Here is a 17625-nt window from a genome sequence, read left to right on the forward strand (position 1 = left end):
CAAACCCCAATTCACAGACCTCCGATGTAACAGCAAATTGAACTCTGGGAATGTGGCTTAGCTTTGTTTTCTCTGGACAGGAGATGAGCTTCATTGGTCGCTGCCTGCAGAAGAAACATTGGAATAACAGGGCAGGCTGCCTCCTTTAGAAAAAAATAAAAAGCAGAAAGAAAAGTTAGAGCTAAAGAAATATTGGTGTTAAAGCTCAGAGTGTTTGTGTGATAAACTAACACCTTAGCTATGTTTCCTAACAGTTACTGTTGGTGATTCACAGTGCACAAAACTCTGGCCACCTTATCTTTTCTTCTTTTGTAAAGTGAATCTCTTGTTTTTTTAAAGGATAACCCGAGAAATCTCATATGGATTACATGACCCTGGTTTAACATCTGGTGTGCTGCCTGAACGGACCGCTGCAATTTCTGTGGGGTCACGTTAAATGATCACAAACAGAGTGCAAAAACAAGCATTCTCATTTACATTTTTATGTCCAGCTAAGCAAGCAAATCTGCTTTTGGTTTGGGCTGTGGGAGGGAAATGATACGAAATGTTGGTGATGTGCATCATTGAAAGTAGATTGGTTGAAACAGATGTGTGCAATGCAAAACAAGCCTAAACATTCAATCAAACACTGTTGTATATCTAATTCTGCAGAAGGAGATGTTGAGATGTTGTTCTGCATGTGGAATCTGTAACATACATTCTAAAAAATGTTGGGTTGTAGTAATTCAGTCAGTGTTGGGTCAAATATGGATTTATGGGTTTAAAAGTGTCGATAAGGCAGCACGGTGGTGCAGTACTGTCGCCTTACAGCAAGAAGGTCACTGGTTCGAGCCTCAACTGGGTCAGATGGTATTTCTGTGTGGAGTTTGCATGTTCTCCCCATGTTCGCATCGGTTTCCTTTGGGTGCTCCGGTGTCTCCCATAGTCCAAAGACATGCACTATAGGTCAATTGGGTAAGCTAAATTGTCCGTGTATATGTGTGAATTAGTGTTTATTGGTGTTTCCCACTGTTGGGTTGCAGCTGGAAGGGCATCCGCTGCCTAAAACATATGCTGAATAAGTTGGTGGTTCATTCTGTTGTGGTGACCCCTGATGAATAAGGGGATTAAGCCAAAAAGAAAATGAATGAATGAATGAAAGTGTTTCTTGTTTATCAATGAACCACCAACTATTCCAGCATATGTTTTACACAGGAAGACCTTCCAGCCACAACCAGTACTGGGAAACACCCATACATTTATTCATTTACACACGTCACATGCACTCATAGACTACTGTCAATTAAGGTAATCCAATTCACCAGCGCATGTCTTTGGACTGTGTGGGAAACCCACACGAACACAGGGAGAACATGCAAACTTCACACAGAAATGCCTCCTGACCCAGCCGGGGCTCAAACCAGTGACCTTCTTGCTGTGAGTTGACAGTGCTAGCCATTGAGCCACCATCCCGCCTTTCTATAGTTTATATCAGGGGTCACCAATCTCGGTCCTGGAGGGCCAGTGTCCCTGCAGGATTTAACAACTTGCCTCAACACACCTGCCTGTGTTTCAACTATACCTATTAAGACCTTGATTTGCTTGTTCAGGTGTGTTTGATTAGGGTTGGAGCTAAAATCTCCAGGACACCGGCCCTCCAGGAACAAGTTTGGTGACCACTGGTTTATATTCTATTTTTTACTTTTAAAAAATCCCTTTGTAATCAAAAAAACGTAGCGTTATTTCAAACCAAAATATGGACAAACCCAACAAGCTGGTTAAAGTTGGCTTATTAATCTAATTTTAAAAACTTATTCCAGATAATTTATGCCAATTAAATCATGTTGTCTTATATAGTATGCATATTCAACGTTGGGTTTGTCTATATAAATCAAAGTTGGCCCATTGTAACCTTTGATTTGGCCCACTGTCCCATTTGACTGAGAGAATCATAGAGAGGATTGGAGCGAATGCCGAATTTTTTAATTGAATTGGAAAATTGATGTTTGGTTTCTTCATATTTGACCCAACCAACAACCCAGCATTTTTAATGACAGTTAACAGCCTATATATCCTCTATATCCCTACCATTATAACTTTCTAATAAATTTTATATTCTGTTTTTTACCTTAACAGACGAATGTCTTTAACACAGAGGTCATCATTTCTAATTTCATGTAACCTTTTTGTTTGTTTTATTGTAAGTAAACTGAATTTAAATGTTTCAATTAAATGAATCTGATTTTTAAAAATGTAAATACTGTCACTCGACATTGGCGAGCAAATCAAAAACTACTGTAATTCTGTTATAAATGAGATTCTTTTGTTTTTAAGTTCATTGTAAAATGTTTTAAACTTATATTAGTTAATTTAAAGCAATGTTTTCTAATCATTTTAACATTATAAAACAAATTAGGAAATTAACCCATGGCAACTATATTTACCTTCGGCCCACTGACCCCAATCAAGCTTGGTTCTTGGCCGTTCATAAGAAAAAGTTTGGGCACCCCTATAAATATATAGTCAAATGTAATGTTAAATATTGCAAGATCACAAACATGCATATTAAAGCCAGCAGGAGGTCAAAATAGATTTTTGTGTGGAATTTTTGTTTTATAGAATTTATCATAAATGATGTATTCAGGTTTTCATGATATCCATAGGAGTATGATCCAATCAACAGTTTCCCAGTGGGTAAAGCACTGGCTGCTCTACTTTTTTTTTCTGAAAACATTTCATTTGGAAATAATATAGAAGAAAAGCTATAAACAATTACATTACAGCTCATTAAATAAATGTTTGTATGATATGAATTTCTGAACAATCACTTCTCACTCATTCACATTTCAAAGTTAAGGTCAGTGGGTCCATTTTAACATGAAAACAATCTGTTAGCCATCATCTGGCAATCCAGCAATAAGAGTTTTTATGTTCTAATACCTCTGATTCATCTTTATTTACAAGCTGTTCACTGCATACAGATGGCAATATTTTTGTCATTACAGCAGAGGGCTCTGTTTCAGGAAAAGGCGGTAATAAAAGTCAGCCCAGGCCACACTGACACTTCTCTAGTGATTATCTGCTCTTTTACAGCACTAACCTGTGACCAGGACAAACTGTGGAGGGCTTAAGAGTAAAGGCAAACATGATTGAGGTAATGAAGGCATGAGGGATGGGGCTCAGAGAGGAAATGTGATGCAGGTGTTGCATTATGGAAAACAGGCCAAGATGAGTGCTGTTTAAGCTGAAATTGTAAAACATATATAATAAATAAATTAACAAGTGACAAAAAAAAAATAGATTTGAAAATAACTACATTATAGAATAAGCACATTTTTTAAAAGTTCATTGATGTGCATGAAATAAAATTTTATTTTAAAAAAATCTATGTGAACGGTAAATATATAGTAATTTCTAAAGCTTTTTATAAAGCTATATAGTGTTGAATGTCAGCAAATACAAATATTATTTTTATTACCTTTTATATTACACCATTAATAAAACAAACAAATAAATAAGTAACAAAAAACTTTAAACAGATACAGTAACATACATTATTAAAAAAAATAAGTGACTTTAAATTCTTGAAATGACAATATAAATTAAATCAATTAATCTTTTGAAAACATTGTAAATTATATTCTAATTTCATATATATATATATATATATATATATATATATATATATATATATATATATATATTTTTTTTTTTTTTTTTTAAATTTTCATTTGATTTATTATATATTTTCATTTCATGCATTAAAATTAACTTATTTAAATGTATTTATACAATAATGTATATTACTTTATCTATTTAAAGTTTTTGTTTGTTTGCTTGTTTGTTGATATATTAATATGATATAATATTAATATATTATACCATTAATATTATTACACAATTAAATAATAATGATAATAATAAGATTAAATAAGATTACTTTTTAGTATTATTCATACATATGTTTAATAAATTAACATACTATATATACATACACACACACACACACACACACTGTAAAAAAATTCTGGTTGCTTTAAAATTTTAAGCTGAATGAAATTAACCTTATTTTATATCATTATATCATATTCCAATATAACCACTAATATAACCATAACCAACGATATCCGTTATTCGTATTCAGATATAACCAATAATGCAATCAACAATATTCATTAGTCATATTCCAATAAAACCTATAATATAACCAATATGACCAACAATATCTGTTGTTCATATTCCAATATAACAATAATAGAACCAGTATAACCAACAATATTTATTATTTGTATTCCAATATAACCAATAATAAAGCAATACAACCAACATTATTTATTTATATCCCAATATAACCAACAATATAATAAAACCAACAATATTGGCTATTCATATTCCAAAATAACTAATAATATAGCCAATATTCATTCATTCATCTACTTTTCGGCTTAGTCCCTTTATTAATCTGGGGTTGCCACAGCGGAATGGTCTGCCAACTATGTCAAACATGCAAACTCCACACAGAAATGCCAGCTGACCCAGCCGAGGCTCGAACCTGCAAACTTCTTGCTGTGAGGTGAACATGCTCATAACCAACAATATTCATTATATTACTGGTGCATTTGCTATTTGCATAGAGGACTTTGTAAGTAGAAAAACTGAATGCTTTACTAGCAAGAAAAAAGTTAAACAGACCATCTGCAGCGCGAGGATAAAGAATGAACCTCCTCCATTCAGCCCCTTTACTTTCTCTATACTTTACTTTTACTCTTCACTTTACTCTTTTACTTTCTTGGCGTAAGGAAGCGGTGGAAACTCTCTCCACTGAAGACATCTATTAGCCTACATATTTAATTTAGTTTGTTAACCACAAAGATTTATTTCAAAACTATTTCTAAATTCAGTTTTAATTTCCAGCAAATAAATAAATGAGCTTATAAAATTAAGTTATAACATGATTAACTTAGTTTAATAAGTTAAAATCATCTAAAAACATATGCTGTCAGGACTAATTGATCATATGGTTTTTTACAGTGTGGCAACTGAAGCTGACTGAACTGACTTGTCTTTTGGGATCACCCAATTCAAATATGCATTAATGTGTAAAATTCCTACTTTTGTGACAAATCCTCTGAGCATTATGCTATCAATCCAGCTAATCCAGACAACTTGCCATTGAAGCAGTCAACATAAAGACTTTTAGCCCAGGATAATGAGACCAGATAGATCGAAGCAAAGCAGAGTAATAATGCTACACCACAGACTTGAAGCTCTGCCTCGATTTCCTCTGATTTCCTATTCCTGGCCATCGCCGCTCTTGTAAATCATTCTCAATTCCCTTAAACAAGCCAGTTGGATTAGGTTGGTTTAGATCATAAACATTCGCAGGGCCAGACCACCCAGGGAGAGAGACTCAGGCCTGACCGCTGCCTCGCTGCAAGCCATGGCCAGGCCGAAAGCACAACACGCTCAGTGTGGTTTGTGTTTGCGCCACTTCCTGGACACAGAGAGAGAGAGAGGGGGGAGAGAGAGAGAGAGAGCAAGGGCCCCATCTGCCATGGAAACAAAAACACCCCTCCACCCCACCAACTTATTCACGGTCAGCCACCGATAGACTGTGACATAGATAAACACACTGGGCTCCACGGGCTCCATACTCCTCTGTCCTGTGCGTTTCAGAAAGCTCTTTTTCATTCACTGCTCCTGTGGAAAAAAGAAAAAGTAGAAATCTGCCATTCACAAGGCTTTCCAGGATGGCTTCACAGACATAATAATGCATGTGGAAACAGAATAAAAAGGATTCTTGTTATGACAAGCGCAGGCAGTTGAAAACATTTTGCCTTGTTTACTTGAGAGATTAAGGATTACGTTGGTGTGGTCTTGGGTATAGTGTGCAAGTGAAGCATTGCTTGACTCAAAGTATTGGGTTTAAAAGAGCTGAGGAATTAGCAGAGAGTTTGACAGAGTCTGGGCACATGGTTTTCATTTATGCACAATTGGACTCTGCTGTAGCAGGTCTCCCAGTGAGTGCTAGTTGACATGGAGGTTGAACTGTGAGAATACACATTCGCAGTCCCATTAGCAACTGATAATGGTGTATAAATCACGACCACACATCTGCTATGTTAGCGGTACACTGAACTGCAGCACTGTCTAGTGGTGAAGGTATTAAGAATGTTTATTTGTAAACCACGATGCGTTGGTGCAAATGGCATGGATGTATATGTGACATCATACAGGATTTTACTTTATACGTGAAATTCAATTTGCATAAAATATGTAGATGTGGTTGTGTACATATTGGTGCTTGTGTTTGAATGTCAGCAGCTGCAAACCAATATTAATGTTTTTTACATATAGTAGGCTATGTATAGCTGTGGTCATATTTGTCAAATAAGTTTTATTCGGTCAATGATTAGATGATTGATTAATTTTGATATGTATAAACTTACAAAAAAAATTTAAATTAAACAAAACATTCATTCATTCATTTTCTTTTCGGCTTAGTCCCTTTTATTAATCAGGGGTCGTCACAGCGGAATGAACCGCCAAAATATCCAGCATATGTTTTACTCGGCAGATGCCCTTTCAGCTGCAATCCATCATTGGGAAACAACCATTCTAATTCATATAGGGAATTAACACCTATAGTGCATGTCTTTGGAATTGTGGGGAAAACCAGAGCACACAGAGGAACCCACATGAACACAGGAAGAACATGCAAACTCCACACAGAAATGACCCAGCTGAGGCTTGAATCAGTGAACTTCTTGCTGTGATGCGACAGCTACCAACTGCGCCACCGCGCCGCCCCAAAACAAAACAAAACACCCCAACTCCAGCCTGTAAATACACAATACAGTGATAGTTAAAACAAAAGTTTTAGTTACAATTCATTTCTTTTTATGGAAAGTAATTCTCAATGAAGTGACAGAAAAAGAGCTCAGAATCTTGTGAAATTGTCCAATGTTGCCTTTTAAAAGATATCTGGTTCGTTCCAAGTGCAGAGTAGATATCAAGTCTTCAAGCTATAGTTTAGCAGTTGGAGGATTAACATTTTAGTACAAAAGTAATCGTTTTTTGGCTGCGAAACAATTTGTATTTCTGTTGTCCACTGCTCAATGAATTTGTATAATCAGAATATAAGTACCGGGTCAGGATCTACGTGTATCTGAAAGCACTTTAAAAACCTCATCCCAAAATCCCTGTATGTTATGACAAAATACAAAACTATGAGCAAAATCACATTCTTCTAATGTACACTTATAACAAATAGGAGATATACATTGGGGAAGCTGTGTACATATTTCTTCCCAACCAATTATATTTTCACATCTCCAATAAAGGGTGTAATACAATTTAAAGCACAAAATTAGTGACAGTTTTGGAAACAACAGTATAAATAGTTAGCATAGTGACATGCTTTGTTTTATCATCAAAAAAGGCACTCCCAAAAAGAGGCTTTTGTTTGTTGCATTATATCACAGCTGCACTATACCATAATCATTTTTAAGATGTGTAAGAAAGAGCTTATGAGTTCCTATTGACTAACATCACAAATATGATGCTATTTATTCTGTTCGGACTGCATCCCAATGTGAAATGCAATTTATGTTTCACCAGAACACCCATGCTTAAACAATTGTGTCAAAATTGGACTGATATTTTGTTGTCTGACCCTGGGTTTAAAATAACCGTTGTTAATAATTCTGCAGTGTTCATATACTTTACACTGTCTTATGCATGGTAAAAAGTGATTTATTGCTTTATTTTAAAAATGGATTGCCTTAAATGGCTAGTTGTCTTACTTTAAAAAGTAAGTAATCGTAACTTAGAAGTTAATTTTTTTTTTTTACAATATGCACATGTTAATTTACTTATAGTTATAATTTTAAGGTTTACTAAAGAGGTTTACTCAGTATTTGAAAAACTATTTGAACAAATTAAACAACAATTTAGGTACAATTCATGATAGCTTAAAATATGTTTTGTTGTGAGTTTGTTAAGGTTTTTTGGGACTTCAGGATTTCCCCAATGACATCATCACTTAGGACATCATGTCAAACTTCCCAGAGGAGTTGCAATATGTCAGACAAATGAAGAGCTCTCTTAGAATTGGACATTGGTCCAAAACTGTAATCCATTTCAATTTGGTCCTGTTACTGGCCCATGAACATTTCCTGCTTGTTATCAAACTACTTTATAACTGTAACAAGAGACAATTTAATCATAACTTAATGTTAAAATAGCTTTCAAAACATTATTTATCAATATGTGGCTCTTTTCGTATTCTATAGAAATTAAAAATGGAAGTACGTTGGGACCATTGTTATTGTTCATATCCCTCAAAATGGTCTAAAGGGCGTACAGTAAGTGTTTCAGAAGCTCTCAAATGCGCAAAATGACCAGATGACAAGTTGCTACTAAATAAGGTACAGGGAGTTATTTTTTTAATCACAAATCCTTCATCAGAAGCAAACTAATAGAAAGTAGCAGTGGTTATGGTCACTAGAGAAAAAGCAACATTCCAGAGAGGAAGCAAATATCTTTTTTTTTTTGTTCACCACCAGAAAACAATAACATAACATAACATAACATATCTAATATTATGTTAACAACATAAATAATATACCAAAATAAATAATATTTATATTATGCTGCCTGGGAGAATCTATTTGCTTTAATCATTTAAAAAATGCAAATTCTATAAATTTATACAGGTCTGATTTTATTTTGTCTTGTATTTTTATCTCTTACGTTTTACTCCTAGTTTATCTTTCGCTCCTATTAAAGTAATTTATGGTTTTATTTGCATTTATTTCACAGTATAATCAATAATTTACCATATTTTTGCTACACTAACCATGTTTAACCATGCATAACTGTAATCAAAACGCCATACACTTTTATTTTAATAAAACAACTAATGTTAGATCTCCCTAAACACCTACATCCTGTTGTGTAGTCCAGCTTTTCTGAAGAGGACAAAAATATCCAGACGATATTATTTCGACCAATCCAGACGAAATTATTTAACGTTACCACGTTTTAATTAGGAATTCACACAACTGGGAAACCCTCACGCAGGCTTCACAAATGCTTTAGTTTGCTCGACATGCGAATTAACTTGATTCGAAAGAGGCTTGGCTAAATTGCGCTTCATAGTAGGCTATATTTTACCTTTTTTAGCGCGAAGTTTCGCATCTGACGTTTCTGACACACGTGGGATAGGCTAATGAATGATACACGACTGATGGGAGCAGTACGACGACAGTGACTGCAGACACCAAAATGTAAGTACTGTAAGTTACTGCACCCTCATATAAAACTCGACCTACAGAATAATTCTTGAAAAAAGTATGGAATTTGGCAACCAAATTTAGTTGTCACACAACAAATTGATAAATTAATTTATTTAATAATTTAATAATTTAATTAATTGGTAAGCACGCAGGTCCAGGTCTGCTACATTAAAAAATACTATAGTAAGTTAGTAGACCTAACTTTTAATAAATACCAGGCTAAAGTGTTTTTGAGCTATGAATGAATCTGTTGTGGTAGTTGCTGTGTCAATACGACATAAACATTTGTAGTAATATAAATAATGCAGTAGCCTACTAACTTTTCTACAACTGTATTGTACTACAATACACCAATTTACTGTAGTAAAAATGTAGATACAGTGTATTACAGTTAAGCTCATGAAAGTGAGTTTGCTAGCATTCATTAACAAAGAGTTGTATATACTATTCTATAATTTACACAGCAATATGTACTTGAGTATGGTTAAAAATATAGCATTTAATAAAACTACTAGTATTTTTTATATGGATGTATTTTGCAGCTATGTGGACATAGTAATATAGTGAATATGCTCTACAATTATTTCAGTTTATAACCTAGCTTGCATCCCACGAAACAGCAGTATTTAGCTGTAAAAAAATTACATTCCACTAGTTTAAAATAGCTTTATAATTATTTGTTGGATTGTGGCTGTCTGTCCAGTAGCTCATTGCTCTTTAAGAAAGCCTTAGCTCCCCAGAGATTTGTAATTTGCGATAACTGCACCAACAGTCATCATTAACTCACTGGCTTTAAACACAGGCTTTGCAGGGTGACACTTCATAAAACCCCTCAGATTCCTTGTAAAACTCATGTAGACCATTCTACACTCTGACATGAGTCCGGTGTTAGGGTGGCAGAGGTAAGACACATCCAAGCAGTTATGAGCTACAGGCCAGTCTGTAAGGTCTCTCCCTTCCGGATCTGGGCTCCTGTGAGTGCCAGGCTTCCTTGAGCTAGGTGAGTGTCTGTGGCAGGGCTTTGACTGTTTTACATGCTGGCCTTGGCTTGCCTCATATCCCACTTACTTAATGATTGCTGTAACTCCTAATTGTGGCCAGGGTCCAGGCAAAGAGTCACGGGCCAGACCTGTATAATGAAAAGGCACAGAGAAGGGCATGGGGAGAGATTGAGGGTGGCGTGGGAGGGAAGCTGTCATAAAGGCATAGATTATGGGCACAGATTTCCAAAAGTCAAACGTTTTAAAACAGTTAGACTTTTTATGTTTTTTTTTAAAGTCTTTTCTGTTCAGCAAGCCTGCGTTTATTTGATTCAAAATACAGCAAAAACAGTAAAATTTTAAAATATTGTCTAAGGTATTTTGTATTTTTATCTATTTAAAATGTAATTTATTCTTTTGATTTGAAGGCTGAATTTTTAGGATAATTAATCAAGTCACATGATTCTTCAGAAATCATTTTAATATAATTATGTTAAAACAACTTAGTAGATATATTTCCAGGTTTACTTAACGAATAAGCACTTCAGAAGAACAGCATGCATCTGAAATTAAAATCATTTGTGACATTATAAATCCTTTTATCATCAACTTTGATCAATTTAAAACATCCTTGCTAAATAAAATGATTAATTTCTATAAATTCTAGAAGATTTTAAATGGTATAGTGTACAATAAACACCAGAAATCACAGGAACAAATTACATTTAGAGATGTGTTCATATAGAAAACAATTATTTTAAATAGTAATAAATGTAAGTAATAACTGTTTTGCTGTACTTTGGATGAAATAAATTTAGGCTTAAAGATCAGAAAAAAGCATTAAAAAAACTTACTGTTGTAAAATCTTTGACCTGCAGTGTACTTTTGTAAAGGCTAAAAACATTTCAATTGCATCACTCTTGGTAACACATAGTCTATGGCTGTTTATTGTGTGTGGCTGAAATATTAAGGATGTATAGTTATAGTTTGGTTCTCTTGGTTAATTTCATTTATTCATTTTCCTTTGGCTTAGTCCCTTACTGTTGCAGAATAGGCTCATTCCTGAAATGTACTCCTATATACATTTCTGGAGGTTGTAAATTATGTAGCCAGAAGTACAAATGGCAGCATTTCATTTTTAAAATGAATGCTACAGGGGCGGTATGATGCCGTTTATTTTTGTGCCTACCTATGTATGAACGGCTTTCCAGCTGTTACCAGTTTGTCCAGTTAGTTCGCCATGTACGTCGGCGTACTTGAGATGCAGAGAGGAGTTGACCACAATGACGGGGTTCGAGTCTGGTGAAGAATGGTTTCAGAAAGCCAGTAAGACAAAAACAAAATCCAAAAAATGAACAAGTAAATATAAGGGTAAATATCTGAAAATGTGGTAAAAAATAAGGTGAGGGCTTTTTTCTTTTTTTGGATTGCTTTTTAAAACTGTTGATTGGGTTTAGGAAAGTGAGTTGGCGGGTCAATTGGTGCTTTTGAAAACACTATCGGTTGGGTTTAGGGAAGGAGGAGGGTGGGTCAGTCGATCGGTCAATCAGTCAGTCATTCAGTCAGTCAGTCAACAGCAGCCTCTGGTGTATTTATGCAGGAAGATCAGTGAGATCAGGAAGATCAGATCTGGCACTCGCAAGAGATATTTGAGATCTCAAAAAGCGTACACATCGGCCTCTGGTGGAATCGCGAAAACAAAAACTGCAGAGATGTATTTGTCGCTTTCCAGAAATGGATAGATGTACATTTTCAGAATGAGCCATTGGTTGAACCTTCAACTCTTTGACATATGTTTTATGCAGCGAATGCCTTTCCAGCCACAACCCAGTACTGGGAAACATCCATACACTCTCAAATTCACACACACACACACACACAAATACGCTACAGACAATATAGTTAATCCTATTCACCTATAGCGCATGTCTTTGGACTGTAGGGAAATCCCACCCAGAGGAAATCCATGCGAACATGGGGACAATATGCAAACTCCACACAGAAATGTCCGCTGGCCCAGCCGCAATTTGAACCAGCAACCTTTTTGCTGTGAGGCGACAGTGCTAATCACTAAGCCACTGTGCTGCCTTGGTTCATTTGGTACAGACCAAAAAAAGAAAATTATATGTTTATTCCAGTCCAGTCTTCTTAAACCTATACCTAAAGATACGAATAAAGTGCTCTTGTGAAGTATATTTTTGCAGCTGACTTTAAATGGGTCAGAACAATGCTAGGAATTTTTCCATAGCCCACAAATGAAGATCTGCTACTTATACTGTAGATACGTGTTTTTAACACCTGTATTAAACTGTAATGGGCAACATCACAACTATGCCACAAAACACCTGGTATACTTGAGCATTCTGTTCTTTTATTATGTTCATCATGATTCCTGTTTTTCCTGTTTTTATTAGTGGGGTGTGGTAATATATTTTTGTCAAAACACAACAAAACAATACTGGCAATAATAATAATCATTGTTATTCTGTTATTCAATTAGTCATTCATTTTCTTTTCGGCTTAGTCCCTTTATTAATTAGGGGTGGCCACAGTGGAATGAACCGCCAACTTATCCAGCATATGTTTTACGCAGCAGATGCCCTTCCAGCTAACACCCAACTGTGGGAAACACCCATACACTCTTACATTCACACACATACACTTCGGACAATTTAGCTTACCCAATTCACCTGTAGTACCCATAGGAAACCTACACTATAACGGGGAGAACATGCCAACTCCACACAGAAATGCCAACTGACCCAGTCGAGGCTCGAACCAGCAACCTTCTTGCTGTGAGGCAACAGTGCTACCCACTACACCACCACTTTACCATTATTATTATGTATAATTTTTTATTCACTGTAAAAATTAAGTTAACACTTTCAACAAGTTTATGTAGATTGAACATAAAAAATTAAGTTGCCTCAATGAAATCTGAAGAGTTGTGTTGTTTCAGCTTATTTTAATCATTCACTTTCTTTTGGCTTTGTGACTTTATTAATCTGGGGTCGCTACAGTGGAATGGACTGCCAACTTATCCAGCACATGTTTTACGCAGCAGATGAACTTCCAGCTGCAACCCACTACTGGAAAACATCCATACACACTCATTCACACACACATACACTACGCCCTATTTAGTTTCTCCAATTTACCCATGCCGCATGTCTTTGGACTGTGGGGGAAACCGGAACACCCGGAGGAAACCCATGCCAACAGAGGGATATTTACAATTATTTTAAATATTTTTTTATTTATCTTAGTAACCCTATCTTGAGGGTTGAGCCCCCTAGTTGAAAACCAGTTTTACATGCCTTTTTGATAATGAATATATTTAAACAAAAGTTTTTTTTTAATTATATTTAATTATTTAATAAAAAAAATTTCAATAATTGAAACTTAAAAAAGAAAGATATTTTTAAAATGCAAATTTCTACTGAGTTCACCAAATTACTTTCCTCTGGGTAATTTCCATGGGCCGCTGGTTGTCTGAAAAGACTCATCCTATAATTTCATTATGCTTCATCCACTAATTATTCACGAATAAGTATTTTTCATTCAACATTATTTACTTGATCTCAAATTTTTTCATCTGCAGTACACACACGTCAGTCGTCTCGCTCCGTGTGATCTCAGTGTGTGTCTGCTTTGCCCGTGTCCACCCCAAACCCCTTCGGTCTGTGAGGTCTGCGACCACACATGCTCCCCACTGCGCTTCAAACATCCCGCTGTCTCCAGCGTCGTGCCCACACTATCTCTTAGCACGTGGGGAGCCTGCCTTCAGGCACCCAACACCGGGACTTTCTTCACACACCAAAAAAATAAGCGCTATATATCTGGCGGTGGCTCATTACGGTTGGGAAACTTTCAGCTAATTACGATAGAGGCACTTCTAAGCTAGTGTTTAATCACTATTTTATGGCCAACTTGTCATAGTTGAGGCATCCTGTGATATCCTCCTCCCGCAGCGGCTGATGTTTTTCAGTGGTGGTTGAATCACTCACGTCTGTGCTTAAAAACCGTGCCTCTTTTATCCAGCTGGAGTTAAAAAGAAGGAAGAAATCAGATTTATAAAGGCTCTGATTTATCCTTGGATGACAAGACAGGGAATAGCTTACAGATTCCCCCGCCAAACACAACGTACATAATACTAGTGTGGTTTCGTGATGAATTTTCGATGTGTGGTTTGAGTTTTGTTGTATCAATAGAGCATCTTTCACCTGTCTGAATAATAGCCTAATGCGTCTGTAATGAATTACTCAAACGTGCTTAGAGACGAATGAGGAAGACTCTGTGTAATGATGACAGGTATAATGATGCCCCTCAACGACAATAATTATAGATTTGCCTCTTTGTGTTTTGTGAACATCTAGTGGCTCCGGGGCTGGCATTCCTTCCCAAAGGCACTGAAGGGCTTTTGATTCCCTCTCGTCATAATTAGACCGACAAGTGTCAGACAAGTCCTCAGTGTCTCATTGTGGTTTGATGGAGATTTCTTCTGCGGGCACCACGAGCGAGCTGTCAGACTTAGACAACCAGCTGGCTGTCCTGAGAAATTTCGCTCGCCGGGCTGATATCTGGCAGCATCTCCTCCATTCTCAGAGAATTCCTCATTCTCCCTGCAGCGGCTGCCAGGCTCGGAGCGCTGTCGGAAACGCTGCGGCTTTGGCTGAGCGCTGTGTGAGGTCCACCTTCACTGTGCGAGCAGTCTGCTGGCAGAACAAATATGGGTGGGACTTCTTGCCACACACACACACACATATACGCACACACATATGCGCACACACAGAGGCTTTCTCAAATCACACTTTAGGATTTCATTTACTAGGCTAATGAGGCCAGGGCTCAGACTGAGTCATGGTTTAACCATCTCCTGCTTTTCTACACTCCTCTGTGAATCAAACGCTCCTCTGGTTTTTACTGTGGAGCCTGTGTTTAACCCTTTTATCAGTTATGGATTATGTATTTTAAAATATACTTTATGTTTATCAATATTTAGATGTTTAAACTTAATTCAACTTTCAACATTTTTAGATCGAAGCAGATTTTCTGAAAGGGATAGTTATTAATGAATACTTTAAACTTGTTCCAAACCCTTAAGAAAGTTGTTAATCTTTGAAGATATTTTTCATCTCCTGAGAGATTTCTTTCCCTCCATTAAAAGCCTGTTCGCGCAAAACTCTTGCCACTTCAAAATCTTTATAAAGAGTTTGAACGTAAAATCCAAGACTTCTAAAGAACCATCATTACTTTCTGTGCTGAACAGATTTAATTGATCTGCAAACAGTGTTCACATTTCACATTTGTTCAGGGATGCTCAGTCATGTTTGGCTGACAAGTGAGAACAATGCGTTTTATTCTTATCACACTGCGTATTTGAGCTTCTTCAAGAACCAATGAGGTTTCTTTGTGCAGTGTTTATTTGTGTAAAAAGCTAAATGATATTTGTTTGATCGTGTTTCTCAAAGTTCTCAGAGATGTCACAAAATGAACATGTATCACAAAGTCTTGTTTTGTGTGTGTGTGTGTGTGTGTGTGTGTGTGTGTGTGTGTGTGTGTGTCTGAACAGACTTTCAACAGATGTTCAAAAAATCTCTCAGGTTTTGTTTAACTTTGGCTCTTAAACTGAAACAAAACTGTCATGGGTTTGGAAACATAAAGGTGAGTAAACTGTATATATTTAATAGCAATGTGTTGCACACACACACACACACACACACACACACACACACACACACACACACACACACATATACAGTGATTACATCCCTCACAGATCTCTCTTTTAAATTCATATTTTCTATAAGATATATACAATAATATAGTTGTGTATATTCGATTAGTCACTATCAAAGCCAAAACTAGAGCTAAATTGACAAAATAACTTAAGATCATGGTCCAAAAAACAGTACACACAATAAATATGTTTATGAGAAATATAAGTACAATTTTAATAAAGAGAAGAAAAAAATCATGTTAAACATAAAAATTATAACATTTATTAGAAATTTAGCAATAATTAATTTGAATTTAAATGCATTATCTTTCTATTTCAATTGCTTTTTGGTGAATAAACGCTTATTTTAATCTATGTTGTTTAAAAAAACAGTTCTGTTTAATTTCACCAAAAATTATTGCCAATGAAACATCATGGTGGCGCAGTGGGTAGCACGATCGCCTCACAGCAAGAAGATCGCTGGTTTGAACCCCGGCTGAGTCAGTTGGCATTTCTGTGTGGAGTTTGCATGTGTTTGCTTGGGTTTCCGCTGGGTGCTCCGGTTTCCCCCACTGTCCAAAGACATGCACTATATAGGTGAATTGAAAAAGCTAATATGGCTTTAGTGTATGTGTGTGAATGTAAGAGTGTAGGGGTGTTTCCCAGTGTTGGGTTGCAGCTGGAAGGGCATCCGCTGTAAGCTGGATAAGTTGATAGTTCATTCCGCTGTGGTGACCCCTGATTAATAAACGGACTAAGTCGGAAAAAAAAGTGAATGAATGAATTATTGTCAATGATGTTATGCTGTGCATTATATATATTAATCCGCCTTGTTATATTTATCAGATGGTCACATGTGTATCTCTGGCAACAATTTACTGCATGGCAGATAAAAAAGTGCTTTTGTCATCAGTATGTAATCTTATTAAAACTTAGTGTTCCTCTGAGATGATTTTTCCAATGATGACAATCCAGGCCATGCAGAGTTTTAGATGAATAGCCAAAATAGTTATCATAATCATAATTCTCAGTAAGCATTCTGCTTTAAAATGGCGGTCTTTCACAATCTAAATAAATTTGGATGTCCTTCTGTACACTGTTTTTCAATCAAGCAGTATTGAGAGTACATATTATAAATGAGAAATGTAATCTAATGATTAATTTCAAGTAAATAAAAAAACATTTATTACCTGATCAATCATTTGATTGTTTTTACCAGTAAATATTACCCATAACCTGTGCAATTAATATTCAAAACAAAGCATAATTAAAAACATTTTATTCAAGCATGTTCTCATAAAAAGTACTTAAAAAAATAAAAAACAAGTTCACAAGACATTGGATAGCCTGATTTACACACAAATGCATGGAGATAATAGAGTTGTACAAGGTACAATTCACAATGTTAACAAACCATTAACTAAGGCTTTTAGGCCAATACACTACTAATTTGCTGCTTTTTATTATTTATTAAGCTACACCAAAAACTAATTTTGCTTCATCTTTAAACTACTTTTTTTTTTAAATGAGCTGAAACAACACAATTCTTAATATTTTTTGCAACCACTTGTAACCATTTTTTTTATGTTTAATCCACTTAAGTTTAATAATAAGAAAATATTTAACTTAATCTACAGTATTTGTGTTA

At 35.7% G+C, this 17625-nt stretch overlaps 1 long non-coding RNA gene across 1 annotated transcript in view; it reads left to right on the forward strand.

Moving 5' to 3' along the window:
• LOC141378372 (uncharacterized) overlaps positions 1-14991 on the forward strand; it is a 134715-nt gene extending 119724 nt beyond the window's left edge. The window contains exon 3 of the long non-coding RNA XR_015478710.1: positions 14635-14991. This is a non-coding gene — a long non-coding RNA (uncharacterized LOC141378372). The remainder of the gene's footprint in view (positions 1-14634) is intronic.
• Positions 14992-17625: the final 2634 nt, after the last annotated feature.

This window comes from Danio rerio, chromosome 2 (genome assembly GCF_052040795.2).
Source record: "Danio rerio strain M-AB ecotype USA chromosome 2, GRCz13ab, whole genome shotgun sequence".
NCBI classification, from domain to species: domain Eukaryota; kingdom Metazoa; phylum Chordata; class Actinopteri; order Cypriniformes; family Danionidae; genus Danio; species Danio rerio.